Here is a 12,492-nt window from a genome sequence, read left to right on the forward strand (position 1 = left end):
GGCTGGTTAAGATTAGGCACGTTCTTTCCTAATGGTTAAGTTAACTTCCCCTTAGGCCATTCAAATCCAGAAAAGTTGGTTCTATGTCGCATCGATATGAGTCAGAAACATTAATTATATTGTTAAAATATACCACAAAGTGTAACCAGAATAATTTTGGGTCATAAAGTCAGTCTCGTCCAAAACAGAGTTTTGTAAGTAAGTTCGTCACGACTTACTGGAGGTTCGGGTATGGAGATCTTGCTCAGTTCCCAGTAACACGAGAGAAGCAGCTGTGCTGATTGCGCTCTATCAGCTGCACACGCCCTATCCAATTATATCAGCCAAAACCTCCAGACAGTGAGACAGACCTGCCCATTATGAAGAGCCTCAGACTTGTTTACATAAGATAACACGTCACTACTACTTGTTAGCTTCATTGACAAACACAGAGTTGGGACTTAGCTAGCTAGCAAGTGATTTTGGGCACTGATCAACATAGTTTAGATTGTGATGGCCACTCCAATACCTTGACTTCGGTGTCCTTAAGCCATTTTGCCATAACTTTGGACGTATGTTTGTGCTTTATTTACGATAGTTTGACAGCTTGCAGATGATTAAATTGTAGACATGTTATTGTTCTCAGAAATCAGTCATCAGTGCGCAGCCAGACTTTCCCGACTCAATAGACTGTCTGCAGTGCACAGACTCGTTTTTCATGCACATTTTCTAACTTTGGAAATACTGCAATAAACACTAGCTAGATGTAAACTTATGTGACTATGACCTTGGCAAAAACACCTAAATTTATATTTTTTTTACCTGTATTTAACTAGGCAAGTCAGTTAAGAACAAATTATTTACAATGACAGCCTGGGAACCGCGGGTTTACTGCCTCCTTCAGGGGCAGAACAACAGATTTTAACCTTGTCAGCTCAGGGTTTAGATCTAGCAACCTTTTGGTTACAGGCCCAACGCTCTAACCACTAAGCTACCTTCCGCCCCAATTATTGACAGATTTCTTGATTTATCTTAGATTAATTCTGAATATTTTTTAGTAGTTGACTATTTGAGGAAATGGCTATGTTGTTGCTTTGTTGACTACGATGTGTGAACATAACACACCCACATCAATCCACATCCCCATGACAACTCTCGTTTGGCTTCATTCATGGCCACTAGCTTTCTAAATGAACAATCTTCAAAATGAGGCCAAATCAGGAAGTGTAGTCGCTGTTTAATTTTTGGGATAGGTTTAAAACAAAAACAACACCATGGTTAAGTTTAGGCATTATTTCTGAATGGTTAAGTTAAGGGTAAATGTTTGGGAAAGGGTTAAAACAAAACATTTATAAAATGAGTGCATACCACTGGGATTGAACACGCAACCCTCAGAGTCGGCGCTCATGGCTTTATGCCCATCCATCACCCCCGTCCACAACAGTCTGGACGGATGTCGGATTTCGAAGTGGATCTTGAGCGACCTGGCTGAATAGGCAATTATCCGTACACAACTGGCCTATATCTTTACAATGGTTTGGGGTGTAAACATTTCATATTATCCAGCTCTGGAAAACATACAGTACCAGTCAAAAGTTTGGACACACCTAATCATTCAAGGGTTTTTCTTTATTTAAAAAAAATAATAATTACATTGTAGAATAATAGCGAAGACACCAACACTATGAAATAATACACATGGAATCATGTAGTAACCAAATATAAAACATATATTTTATATTTGAGTCTTCAAAGTTGCCACCCTTTGCCTTGATGACAGCTTTGCACACTATTGGCATTCTCTGATCCAGCTTCATGAGGTAGCCACCTGGAGTCCATTTGAATTAACAGGTGGGCCTTGTTAAAAGTTAATTTGTGGAATTTCTTTCCTTCTTAATGCGTTTGAGCCAATCAGTTGTGTTGTGACAAGGTAGGGGTGGTATACAAAAGATAGCCCTATTTGGTAACAGCCAAAGTCCATATTATGGCAAGAACAGCTCAAATAAGCAAAAAGAAACGACGGTCCATCATTACGTTAAGACATGAAGGTTAGTCAATATGGAAAATTTCAAGAACTTTAAAAGTTTCTTCAAGTGCAGCTCCAAAAACCGCTATGATGAAACTGGCTCTCATAAGGACCACCACAGGAAAGGAAGACCCAGAATTACCTCTGCTGCAGAGGATTAGTTCATTAGAGTTACCAGCCTCAGAAATTGCAGCCCAAATAAATGCTTCACAGAGTTCAGGTAACACACATTTCAACGTCAACTGTTCAGAGGAGACTGTGTGAATCAGGCATTCATGGTCGAATTTCTGCAAAGAAACCACTACTAAAGGACAGCAATAATAAGAAGAGACTTGCTTGGGCCAAGAAAAAAGAGCAATGGACATTAGACCAGTGGAAATCTGTCCTTTTGGTCTGACGATTCCAAATTTGAGATTTTTGTTTCCAACCGCCTTATCTGTGTAAGGGCTATTTGACCAAGAAGGAGAGGAGTGCTGCATCAGATGATCTGGCCTCCACAATCCCCCGACCTCATCCCAATTGAGATGGTTTGGGATGAGTTGGACTGCAGAGTGAAGGAAAAGCAGCCAACAATTGCTCAGCATATGTGGGCACTCTTTCAAGACCGTTGGAAAACCATTCTTAATGAAGCTGGTTGAGAGAATGCCAAGAGTTTGCTAAGCTGTCATCAAGGCAAAGGGTGGCTACTTTGAAGAATCTAAAATCTAAAATATATTTAGATTTCTTTAACACTTTTTTGTTTACTGCATGATTCCATATGTGTTATTTCATAGTTTTGATGTCTTCACTATCATTCTACAATGTAGAAAATAGTCAAAATAAGGAAAAACCCTTGAATGAGTAGGTGTGTCCAAACTTTTGACTGGTACTGTACGTGGCAACTTCCGTCTGTGTCAGTGTTGTACGTTGCCAGATCTGCATGTGTTGGTCCGCGTCTGATGTATCTCTTAGCTGCGGATAGATAAACAGTGGAGACAAACAAACACTGCATCAGTTTAATGACCCGTCCCAGTAGAGTCCCTCTACATTCAATTAGCAGAGAGATAATTAATCGGTCTGGCTGCCTCTCCTCTCTCACTGGCTGGCAAAGAAGAGGGAGGGAAGCCAGGTGGGCATACAGGGGGAGGAAGTGTGTGTGTGTGTGTGTGTGTGTGTGTGTGTGTGTGTGTGTGTGTGTGTGTGTGTGTGTGTGTGTGCACGCGCACATACACAGGAGTATAAGCATGCACAGGCAAGGACACACACACACACACAAGCACGCACGTACATACGCAGGACACACACATATGCAGGACACACACTGTGCTACAGAGTGGTAAGCCCCTGGTGGTCATGAGCTGTCACTACTATAGACACACTGGGGGACCTGGTACCAGGCTCTCCTTAATCAATCATATACATGACTGGGAGAGAGACATTTAGAAAAAAACACCAGAGTTATTTTAGACTGACGTAGTCCTTTCTTTCTCTGAATGAATGGTGGAAATGTAGAAAGCAACGATCTGGATACACAGTACACCGTCTCTTTTTAATTGTGTTGGTTTAAAACATGGAATCCAAAACAGAAGTTGTGATCTGCAGACAGAGACACTCTCTCTACTGTTCCTCAGTTATATTCTCATCATCTTTTATTTATTCTCCTCACAATAGCTTTCCTTCCTCCCCTTTCTCTTCTCTCGTCTCCCCTTCTCTTCTTCTTCTCTCTCTCTATTTCTCCTCTCCCCTTATCTTTCGTTCTCTCCACTCCTTTTTCTCCTCTTCCCTCCGTCCCTTCTCTCCCCATCCCTCCCCTTCTCATCTCATATTCTATCTTACCACCTCTCCTCACCCTTTCTCTCCCCATATTTCCTCTGCCCTTCCATTCCCCTCTCTTCCCTCCTTCTCTCTTGGCTTGTTATGCAGATTCCCAGATATCCCTCCTCCTCTCCACTCCTCCCCCCTTCTCTGTCGGTGTCTCCCCAGGGAGGGCATGGCAGGGAGGATGGAAATTAATTCAGCCATGTTGCAAGTGGCAACGCGCATCTGCATCTGTAATTACACCCAGAAAGACACACTGCGCTTCCTACCTCTCTCCTCCTCCTGTACTCTTCCCTCCCTCCTTCCCTCTCTCTCTCATCCTCTCTCTCAAAGGCTTTTTAAGAGATGCTTGGTGGGCCAATTAAGGTGAGTGTCTGTGCATGTGTGTGTGTGTGTGTGTGCGTTTGTGTGTGCATGGGTGTTTGTGTGTGTGTGTGCGGACAAGTGTTTGCATGTGTGTGGAAGAGCTTGTGACTATGTTTATGCACGCATGAGACACCTTGCTTGGCCGTGCTTGTGTCCACTGTGTGTGTGTGTGTGTGTGTGTGTGTGTGTGTGTGTGTGTGTGTGTGTGTGTGTGTGTGTGTGTGTGTGTGTGTGTGTGTGTGTGTGTGTGTGTGTGTGTGTGTGTGTGTGTGTGTGTGTGTGTGTGTGTGTGTGTGTGAGACAGCTTCTGCAGGTGTCTAAAGTGGCATCTCTTTGTGTCTGGGTGGGGGCATATTCATGTGTTTGTAAGTGGCCCCTTAGGTCATACGTGGCTGAGCTCTCCACCTTGAATGGGGAGGAAACTCTGTGGGGCATGAGCTGGCTATCAGACCTAAAAGCTTCCTATGTCCTTATCAAGCAATACAGGAAATATGCACTCGAGTGCCAAATCAATGTTTCTACACTTTAGATAACAACTGAAGTGGAATAGTGAGGTTTCCATTCATTTAATTAACAAATACATATTTGATCAGAACCTTTATTCTACCAGGTAGTATACACTACACACATTTACATGTCAGTCATTTAGCAGACACTCTTATGCAGAGCAACTTGCAATCACATAGATTAAGAGTTATGATTAACCTGTAATAGCCTTATGTCTGGTTTAAAAGATGTGTGATGGTTCATACATTGTAGAGCGTGTTCCACCTCCTACACCCAGCCCAAGAAGCAGGTGCCCAGGGTAGAGAGAGGGGGATGGGGGTTGGGGATCAAGCAGGACCCCCTGAGTGTGGTAGGGGTGAGTAGGAGAGGGGGCAGAGGGGATAGGATGGAAGGGTAGGGGGAACACCCTGTGCCTCTGTGAAGTGGTGTGGAGGGGTGCACTGCATTGGAGCCAATTAGTAGCAGGTCAGGACACAGGGGCTAAGTACACAAACCAGCAATCCCAACACACGAACACACACACACACACACACACACACACACACACACACACACACACACACACACACACACACACACACACACACACACACACACACACACACACACACACACACACACACACACACACACAGCCACATATCTACTATCATTAGCCCCTAAACCATTCTAGGGTGCACAGGGTAAGTCTTGCTTACAGCTTACAATAACCAGGAAGACATTTGTTAAAGGACTTTTACTTAAGATTTTTTTCATCGTTGCCCCTGTATGGACGTTTAATATCACTCAAAACCCTTTAGTATTCAGGAACAAGAACCACAGAGATAGTAAAAGAACAGAGATAGTGAAAGAATCAGTAAAAGAACAGAGATAGTGAAAGAATCAGTAAAAGAACAGAGATAGTGAAAGAATCAGTAAAAGAACAGAGATAGTATCTGTCACTGTTCAGATCCCTCTCGATTACTTTACACAGACCTACAGTGCCAGACTACCTCATGAAGCTGGTTGAGAGAATGCCAAGAGTGTGCAAAGGGTGGCTACTTTGATGAATCTGAAATCTAAAATCTATTTAGATTTGTTTAACACTTTTTTTGGTTACTACGTGATTCCATATGTTTTATTTCATAGTTTGGAATTCTTCTACAATTTAGAAAAAAGTCAAAATAAAGAAAAACCCTTGTTTGAATAGGTGTGTCCAAACTTTTGACTGGTACTGCATGTCAATGAATAATTCATCCATGATGTCATTACAGTCCTAAAGCCCTATAGGGAGACCTAGAATGTTATCGTTATACGCACACATTGCTCCCCCAGTCAACCCCTGTATAGTTTAAGGAGTGGGCAAATAGAGAGGAATCTGGAGCCTGATTCACACTATAGAGCCAAACCAAGCCAAACTGACCTGTACTGGACTGGCCTGGTTATGCGTCCACCACAGTTACTGTGACCGTGCAAAAAAATAAAATGGTGGAAACAAAAAATCTGTATGGTTTGGCACAGTATGGTTCAGATCGGCAGTGTGAATCAGGAATAGTAGTTGCCCTGAGGCAATCTGTCGCTGATGAGGGCAGTGGTGGTTAGGTGGGAGGGGGAGTAAGGAGCAGTCGAGGGGGGCGAGGTTGTATATTAGGAAAAATATTAACTCTGAATAATGCATGACCTGCTTGCTCAATGTGGGTGATTTGCTTTACGGAGCCCGTCTCCCAACCTTGGCTTGTCTGGAGGGGCCGGGACATGCAAGGGACCTGTCAATACTGCAAGAACTTACCCCATGCACCATTCATGTGCAAGTGTCTGACTGCACCGGCCGCCTGGTGCAGTCAGAGAGAAAGATAGACAGAGAGAGGGGCGGGGACTGATAAAGAGGGTATAAGAACACAGAGAGCCTATCAGGACAGACAGAGAAAAAAAGAAAGAACAAAAGTAAGAAAGAGAGAGGAATAAGGCAGAGGACAGAGGTCTGTCAGAGAAAGAGAGTTTCAGAGGAAATGGAGTCAGTATTAACCTACGTAAATTGTGTGCTTTCTCCGTTTCGATTCCAATTCTGTCATTACTGGTATGATACGCTTCAGTCATCCTTTATTGAGCTCTCTCTCTCTTTCTCTCTCTCTCTTTCTGTCTCTGTCTCTCTTTCTGGCTCTCTCTCCACTCAATCAGGTCTGCCTTTTCCCAATCAATAATCAATTTCCTTCAGAAATAATGGGAGAAAACAGGGGTGGCCCGTCTGGCCATAAGGCCTTGACCTCCTGATACAATTATGGAAAAGCCTAGCAGCTTAAGTGAGGGAGCAGCCTTTTCCCCATTATAAACCATGGCCTTTGTCAGGCTGTCCAAAATTCATGTTGAGAAATGAAGAAGACCAAGAAGCCAGTGCCATGTCTATGGGTAGGCTACTGTATGCAGAGGCAGTTTCTGATAGGATACAGCATTACAGTGTGTATGCTTGCCTATGCTCTGAAGATCTGCCCAGGACAATGTGAAATGCACATAGACACCTTAACGCCGATCACAATCGGAGTTAAGGTCTGGGTCCATATTCACAAACTCTCAGAGTCGGAATATTGATATAAGAACCGGTTTTGCCTTTTTAGATGAAAATGTGTACGGTTATATGGACTTGGGGGACCTAATCCTAGATCAGCACTTCTACTCTGAGACGCTTTTAGAATATGGCCCCTGAGTCCATGGCAAGTGGACACACATGACAAGGAAAATATGGGATAGTAAAAGTGTGGTTTAATAACATGCAGTGCTAACACTCAACTGAGCACATGAGGCGAGGAGGAAGTGAATCATCTACTAGAGGGAAGACAGAAGAAGCAGAACACACAGTTTAGCAGGACACGTCACCTGGCTTTCCAAACGCTGCTTGTGTTACATAAAGACGTTTTCCAAGGAGTCCTTCTCCTCTGCACAAAAGAGAGAAAAGAGAGTGAGGGGAGTATGAGAGAGAGAGAGAGAGAGAAAGAAAGAAAGAAAGAAAGAAAGAAAGAAAGAAAGAAAGAAAGAAAGAAAGAAAGAAAGAAAGAAAGAAAGAAAGAAAGAAAGCGCGTCCTTACTGGAGCCCATCCTCAGGTAATCATCCTGGCCCTTAATCTCCCCGTAACGACGTTAGTCCCGGTCTGTCAGAGAAAGTTAAATATTCACGATACAAGGCAATCTACTCAGTGTTTAAACAAAGTGCCCCTGCCAAGTTCACCCATGTATGGAGAGCTGAGAGACTGCTATGTAAAAGAGAGTGGTGGGAAGTGAAAACAAGAGGGGGAGAAAGGAGAGAGAGAGAGAGAGAGGGAAGAGTATTTTATTATTCACACAAGGCATAATAAACCAGGCATGCTCGGTTAGCACTTAAACTCTCTGTGCTTTAGCGGTTAGCTCTTAATATGACAGCAGTGATTTGGACATGTTCTATTAATAGTATAGAGAGAGTTTCATACATGTTAATACAGCCTGGTGTAAGCTACTAATAGATGTTCATAGGAGGGGTCTAGATGAAGAAGAGGGGGAATATTTAACTACAAATGAATGTGGGAGAGTATGTGAGTGTGTATGTGTAGAAAGAGAGCGAGAAAGTGTCTCCAGTGGTTTGAGGTGCTGTGGATTCAGGATGGAATCAGGATGCTGGTGATGAGGGTAGAAGTTTGGGAGGTTCTGGGCTTTCCTCTCCTCCCCGTCCTCCCCCTCTCTTCCTCACCATGGATATTTTATGACCTGAGACCCAAACCAACCCTGAGATACTGTCTTTCTCCCATCTCCTTCCCCCCTCTCTCCCCTCTCCTCCCCTCCTTTCCTCTGTCCTCCCTCTGTCCCCTCTCCTCCCCTGTTCTCTTCCCTCAAGTCCCCTCTCCTCCCTGCTCCTCTGCCTTCAACTCCCTTCCCCCTGCTCCCCTTTCCTACACTCCTGTTCTCCCTCTTTCTCCCCCTCCTTTTCTTTTCCTCTCTACCTGGTTCTGTCTCGCCCACATCCAGGAAAAAACACTAATGATCAGCCTGGTATCATGGAATAGACATAACATAGTAAATGTAAATTCGGGACACTCAAATTAGAATGATATGTTACGTTTGGTATGGTTACATAAGACAGATGGTTACTTCAGGCAAAAAAGTAGGGTGGTTGGGCGGGCCAGATGGGTGGGCATATAACGCGAACGTCTAGCAACCCTGAGGTTGCGAGTTTGAATCTCATCACGGACAACTTTAACATTTTAGATAACTTTTCAACGACTTACTACTTTTTAGCTACTTTGCAACTACTTAGCATGTTAGCTAACCATTCACCTAACCCTAACTCCTAAACGTAACCCTAACCTCAACCCTAACCTCAACCCTAAGCCCTAACCCCTAGTCTAGCTAACGTTTGCTAGCTAGCGAACGTTAGCCACCTAGCTAAAATTCCTTTTTGCTAATTCATAATACAATGTACATTTTGCAAAGTTGTAACATATTGTATGTTTTGCACATTCGTAACATTTCATACAAAATGGATGATGGACATCCACAAATGAATACATACCATAGGAAATGTAACATATCATACTAAATGGAGTGTCTCAGATTTAGGTAAAGAATATTACGTAGTGCTCTGAAACCAGGTTGAAATTATATGTATTTAAAATCATCAAGGAGCATACTATACAGTGAGAGTAGGCTGGACATGCATCCTTCATATAAATTAAGCTCCTTCCATGCATGGGCTTCTACAATATATTTAGTCTTAGTTATTCCATTGCTTATTGTATAAAGTGCCATAACAAATGCTTCTTACGTAATTCAAATAGCTTTTTACTAATCAAGCTTTCTCATTGTCATGATTGTTAATATATTAGGCTTTTTCTTGAAGTTGTGGTTCAATTAACATGACTGTTATTGTTTTGTGAAGAGCCATTTACATGTGTTCCTTTTACAAGACCAGTGATTATTCATCAATTACTTTCCTACTCATATCCTACTCAAATTACTTATTTGCTGTAATTTAATTGAAATTTTAGGCACATTTTATCTACATAGAGGACAATATTTTGGCCACTGTCGTTTGTGGTGGACAACATTGTACACATTATTCAGTAATGCCAGTTTTTCATGGTTTAAAGATCAACACTTTCTATCTGTGATGCTTGGGGTGTCAGAAACAGCATGGGGCCAACTGAAGAGCAACATGAAAAACACTGAATTACAATTGAACACATCCAGCATAAATGTGTTTGTCGGTTTTCACCCACTATTCCAAACAGAAATACATGACAAATCATCCACGCTCAGAAGAAGAAGAAGTCGTTTCCAAAACTGATTGTGGAATGCCCCTATGAATCAAAACAGAATGTCTTAGAATGAAATGGAAGTTTGTTGTGACCCTGCTCAAGGACAACACTTCTGACTGATGTCACTTCTGATGCTCTGAGTGATTGAGAATTTTATCTTATAATATTCTTGTAATGTCATTCAATGAAGTCTGTAAAACTGATCCACATTTATTTTCTTCTCAAAACTGTTCCACAAATGGAAAATACCGTACATTATTCCTCAAAAAAGTATCTAAATGTGTAGCCGTAAATGTACTTCTAAGAATATATCTCTATATTTGAGTTTTAATAAACAGAGAACAGTTTTTCTTGATCATAAGCTGCACTTAATGTCAATATATCAATATCAATATATAATACCAATATATAATATATCATAATTATAACAATTATTATGTAGTAATTATACTTTTTATTAATGAATTAAGTATTAATGATATAATAATAATAATAATAATAATAATAATAATATACGCTGAGTATACAAAACATTAAGAACACGCTCTTTCCATAGACTGACCAGGTGAATCCAGGCGAACGCTATGATCCCTTATTCAATCAGTGTAGATGAAGGGGAGGAAACAGGTTAAAGAAGGATTTTTAAGCCTTGAGACAATTGAAACAAGGATTGTGTATGTGTGCCATTCAGAGAGTGAATGGGCAAGACACCTATTACCATGTACAACCATTACCATACCCTGTTCAAAGACACTGCAGTGCTGCTGTTTTTTTTTACCCTCAACAGTTGTCCCGTGTGTATCAAGAATGGTCCACCACCCAGAGGACATCCAGCCAACTGTGAGATGCATTGGAGTCAACAGGGGCCAGAATCCCTGTCGAACGCTTTCGACACCTTGTAGAGTCCATGCCCTGATGAATTGAGGTTGTTCTGAGGGAAGGTGTTCCTAATGTTTGTTATACTCTGTGTATAATATCAATATTTGAGCACAGAGCCTTCTGGTGATACTGTCTCACAGTTTGGTGAGAGACAGTGGTGAGGAGAAGAGGAGGAGGATGTGGGCTGGGCAGGTGTGTCAACAGAGGTGAAGCTTTTCTCTCTCCATGTTTTAACACATAACCGTATCTCTCCTCTCTCACACACCACACACACACGCACAGGCATACGCAGAGAGAACATTCCAGATTCAAGGTGAGATTTGACCTTTTTACAGGTTCCAAGGACGTCGGGAGACGCTATCAAAACCGTCCACTAGAGGGCAAAAATGTTTTAAACAAGTGCCTGGAGCTGTAATTAAACACATGGTCTATGGAGTAGGAGCTCGCTGCTTAGACCACTGCACCATATGTCCACAGTGAGTTAGCAACGCCAGTCTTAATAGCTAAACTTAACCCTGGAGTTGTTTTTCTGTTTTTCTGCTGTAAGCTACTTTAGTGAGTGAAAATGTGCTTACTACGACTGAGATAAGTGGTTGTACCACCTAGCTATCTTAAGATGAATGTACTAACTGTAAATCATTCTGGATTAGAGCGTCTGCTAAATTAATAAAAGACACTACAGTTCAAGAGTTTGGGGTCACTTAGAAATGTCCTTGTTTTTTAAAGAAAAGCAACTGTTTTGTCCATTAAAATAACATAAAATTGATCAGAAATACAGTGTAGACATTGCTAATGTTGTAAATGACTATTGTAGCTGGAAACAGCTGACTTTTAATAGAATATCTACATGGAATATCTACAGAGGCCTACTATCAGCAACCATCACTTGTCACATCCTGACCATGGTAAACTGTTGTTTTCTATGGTAGAGTAGGTCAGGGCATGACAGGGGGGTTTATTCTATGTGTTCTATTTCTATGTGCTTAGGTTCTAGTTTTTGTATTTCTATGTTGGTTTGTTTGGGATGATCTCCAATTAGAGGCAGCTGGTCCTCGTTGTCTCTAATTGGAGATCATACTTAAGTAGGGGTTTTTCTTCCTGGGTTTTGTGGGTGATTATTTTTGAGTAGTGTTTGTTTCTCCTCTGTGTCACGGTTTGTTGTTTTGTCTAATCAGTTATTTGATGTATTGCATAGTTTCACAGAGTAAATAAAATGTGGAACGAAACACACGCTGCACTTTGGTCTCCTCCTTTTGACAGCCGTGACATCACTCCTGTGTTCCAATGGCACGTTGTGTTAGGTAATCCAAGTTTATAATTTTAAAAGGCTAATTGATCATTAGAAAACCCTTTTGAAATTATTTTAGCACAGCTGAAAAATATTGTGCTGATTAAAGAAGTAATAAAACTGGCCTTCTTTAGACTAGTTGAGAATCTGGAGCATCAGCATTTGTGGGTTTGATTACAGGCTCAAAATGGCCAGAAACAAAGTCCTTTCTTCTGAAACTCGTCAGTCTATTCTTGTTCTGATAAATGAAGGATATTCCATGCGAGAAATTGCCAAGAAACTGAAGATCTCGTACAACACTGTGTACTACCCCCTTCACAGAACAGCGCAAACTGTCTCTAACCAGAATAGAAAGAGGAGTGGGAGGCCCCGGTGCACAACTGAGCAAGAAA

The sequence above is a fragment of the Salmo salar genome, chromosome ssa05 (assembly GCF_905237065.1).
Source record: "Salmo salar chromosome ssa05, Ssal_v3.1, whole genome shotgun sequence".
Lineage (NCBI taxonomy): Eukaryota > Metazoa > Chordata > Actinopteri > Salmoniformes > Salmonidae > Salmo > Salmo salar.